We start from the raw sequence: 3,850 nt of genomic DNA, 5'->3' as shown, positions 1-3,850 counted from the left end.
CGTCTCGAGGTTTTAGGTCCAGGGGCTTTATATAGGCGAAGAGGCGGCGTCAGAAGGTCGAAGGGGCGCCGACACTATAGGGGGGCGCGGGCCCCCCCTGGCCGCGCCGGCCTATGGTTTGGTGGGCCTGTGCCCCCTCTCTAGCGGTTCTCGTGTGTTCTGGATGCTTCCGGGGAAAATAGGAACCTGGGCGTTGATTTCGTCCAATTCCGAGAATATTTCGTTACTAGGATTTCTGAAACCAAAAACAGCAGAAACACAGCAACTGGCACTTCGGCATCTTGTTAATAGGTTAGTTCCAGAAAATGCACGAATATGACATAAAATGTGCATATAACATGTAGATATCATCAATAATGTGGCATGGAACATAAGAAATTATCGATACGTCGGAGACGTATCAAAGCTGGAGCAGGACCCCATACATCAGAGAACACTTGTTCCAAAGGAACAGTGGATACACTAGTGGAGGTGGGGTAGGGAAGTTGGTGACTCTTCCCTTGTTGGCAAGGATCACACACATAAGGATTTATTTCTGGCGAGTACTCGAGTTTATTTCTTCTAAGAACTTGTTGAACAATAAAAGATGACGAATGCCCTAGACGACGATGCCATGTTGAAGAGGACGGCTTGTTGGTGAGGAAGGCATGCTTGGAAGACCCAGCGGCAATGGGCACAAGAGGGTATAAGCCGCCATGAGATGTGCCTTTAAACAGGATTTTCTTGGTGGCCTGATCCTTGATCAAAAATAAAAATGGGTGAAATTCAACAAAGGCATCATTATCGAGAGCAATTTTATGTGTAGAAAGCAAGTTTTTGGATGCACTAGGAACATGGAGAATGTTTTTGAGATGCAAGGAACTATGAGGGGTATGCAGTACTGAATGACCAACATGCTCAATTTTCATACCTGCACCACTAGCATTGTTGACTTGATCACGGCCTTGATAGTTGTCTCGAGTGTGAAGCTTGTTGAGCTGCCCAATTATATGATCAGTAGCATCGCTGTCCATGTACCAGTTGGTGTCAACCCCATAGGCGCCCTTCTCACGAGAGCGAGAGTCATCATCATCATCACTGTCACGGTCAGAGTAGCGCCACCAGCACTGATTCGCAGGGTGGCCATGTTTCTTGCAAATCTGGCACTCGGTGTCAACGTAGGGGGTGGGGGTCCGACCACGACCACGGCCACCCTTGGGAGCACCACGGTCATCCCGACGGTACCTCCCTCCATCATCACGGCGCTGATCACGACGACCGTCACGGCGCCCATCATCACGGTAATACCGCCCACCATCATCACGGCGCTGTGTGTCACGGCCATCACCGCGATATCCATCATCTCGGCGATAGTCCTGTCGCCCATCCCGATCACGGCGAGGCTGATCACGGTGACCATCGTAGCGGTAGTCCTGGTGACCATGAGGTGCAGGGCCACGACGAGCAGCGGCATTGGCAGAGTCTCAAAGGCAGTGGGTATGGTGTTGTTCTCCTTCAACATAAGCTGGCCCTGATCAAAGGCCTGGAGCTGGGAACACATGTCATTCAGAGTAGTTGTGGGAACCACATTGATGGAGGAAACAAGGGAGGTATACTCGCCATCAAGACCAGCTAGGATATATCCTTTGAGCTCGTCATCATCGACCTTCTTACCAATGGCAGCAAGCTCGAAGGCAAATCCTTTCATCAAGGTAATGAACTAAGACGCTGTTTTGTCAAGTTTCTTGGTATTGGCCAGGGAACTACACAGCATATTCACACGGTAACGAGACTGAGATTGAAACAAGTCTTCAATGGTTTTCCATACCTCATGTGCATGCTCAAGACCAAGAACTTGAGCGAGGATATCCGAGTTGAGAGATTTCATGAGAAAGCTGAGCACGGTCTGGTCACGGGCAAGCCAAGGACCATAGATCGGATTGGGGATCGTGATGGGTTTCTTGTTCTCGTCTTCAGCTTCAATGGTTTTGGGCGGGGCGGGATTGGAACCATCCAGGAGCCCCATCACTTGTGCGCCACGGAGAGCCGGGAGCACTTGAGCCTTCCAAAAAAGGTGGTTGTCGCGGGAGAGTTTCTCCAGCGGAGGCGATCCAAGCGCGGATGCAAGGGATGCCATGGTGGACATGTTGGAGGACAAAACCATCTGTGCGCGGTGACGGATCGGAGGGATCGGCGGCGACAGGGTTTTGCTGATGTCGAGGGCGGCGGCGGATCAGATCGATCGGCGGCAACTGGGTTTTCTTGATGTCAAGGGCGGCGGTGGATCAGATTGATCGGCGGCGGCGGGTTTGTAGGTTTTTTGTTGGAAAAAATTCTGGGGACGGCGGCGAGGAGTACCGCGGGGTCTTGTCTTGGTTGTTTGTTGAATCGTGGTTTTGGTTGAGCACGGCGATCGCCGGCGGTGTTTAGGGTTTTGGTTTTTCGGAGCTGATTGTCGTGGAGAAAGATTGCTCTGATACCATGTCAATTGTGACGGGAACGATACCCTCTCCCTAGGCTCGGTTGCGTGTTATATATGAGTATGGAACAGCCCCATACGTGGCATTACGGAGGGGTATAATACCGGTTAGAGTACTACTCTATACCGGTATTATACGGTGGTATTACATAGCCTAACACTGCACAACGCCGACGAGCGCCCCGTGGAGTCCACAGGAGCGCTGTTGAGGCTAGACCAGACTCGGGGGGGGGGGGGGGGGGTCAGGATTCATCGATGGCAGAGTCGAGGCGATGTAGAAGCTTCACCTGGAGGCAAGTGTTCTAGGACTGGAGCGAGCACACCCTAGGCCACCCTCGCCTTGGATCTTCACACCATGTCCCATGCCACCAGGCACTGGGTGCCATAGACACGGTCTACGACAGCCCAGAGAAAGGCAGGGCGTAGCTTGTCGAGGGCGGTGATCACCCCAGACGGGAGGGCGAGAGCGCCCATGGCATTGGCCAACAGAGCGTCCAGGACAACATTCAGGAGCACGAGGCGCCCACCGGGCGAGAGCAGCAACGCGCGCCACCCTGCAGGTACTTGTCAACCTTGCTGATGAGCGGCAAGAAGGCCGCGAGCCCGAGCTTCTCGGTGGGGAGGGGTAAGCCTACGTAAGTCTAGGGTAAACCCTCCACGCGGCACTGTAGCACATGCTGGATGTCGGAGAGGATGTCGTCCTCGACGTGCATGGACACGAGGGTACTCTTGTGGTAGTTGACGCAAAGCCCAGTCCCGCGATTGAACCTGTGGAGCAGGTGCTTGAGGCGGCCCATAGGATGATGAGAGTATCGTTGGCGTATTGGAGCACGGGGCACGTTGCTCCATCGGCGAGGGGGTGTTGAAGCACATCGTCGGTCTGGATCAGGCGCTAGAGAAGATTAGCAACGATGAGGAAGAGGTAGGGCGACAACGGGCCACCCTGGCACAGCCCACGGAGGCACCTGATCCACTTGCCCGCAGGCCCGAGCGGGCAGGAGTGCCAACTGTGCAGCCGCACAGGGCCCAGTTTTTTTGGGGGCCCCAAATTTTGGTATAGATCTACATTGATTCGATCAGCTAAAAAAATAATCAAACTGTACCGTAACAACTTGGACTTGGAAATTGAAGCGTGTCTCCCGTCAGGCCTGACGGGAATCGACCGGAGAGAGTCAGAGAGCCAGCGCGATAGACGGGATTTGGATCGATTGGCTCCCTCAACGAAGCGACGCGACTTCTGCCATTGGGCGTCACTGCGCCTTTCCCCGGCTATGTTGCACAGATACGCTCATACGTATCAACTGATTTTCCATCTTTTAAAAAATAAACTAAATTGTTATTTCGGAGTTAGGTGGAGCAGCGACAAAGAGAGTGTTGGAGTTGTCAAGCTAT

At 53.1% G+C, this 3,850-nt stretch overlaps 1 non-coding gene across 1 annotated transcript; it reads right to left on the bottom strand.

The window, feature by feature from the left end:
• Positions 1 to 1,512: 1,512 nt before the first annotated feature.
• Positions 1,513 to 1,648, bottom strand: LOC127311002 (small nucleolar RNA Z247). The gene has a single exon (XR_007857497.1). It is a non-coding gene; the product is annotated as a small nucleolar RNA Z247 (small nucleolar RNA).
• Positions 1,649 to 3,850: the final 2,202 nt, after the last annotated feature.

The sequence above is a fragment of the Lolium perenne genome, chromosome 6 (genome assembly GCF_019359855.2).
Source record: "Lolium perenne isolate Kyuss_39 chromosome 6, Kyuss_2.0, whole genome shotgun sequence".
Classification (NCBI taxonomy): Eukaryota; Viridiplantae; Streptophyta; class Magnoliopsida; order Poales; family Poaceae; genus Lolium; species Lolium perenne.
The sequence above is the reverse complement of the archived record's forward strand: the minus strand, read 5'-3'. Positions and strand labels throughout refer to the sequence as shown.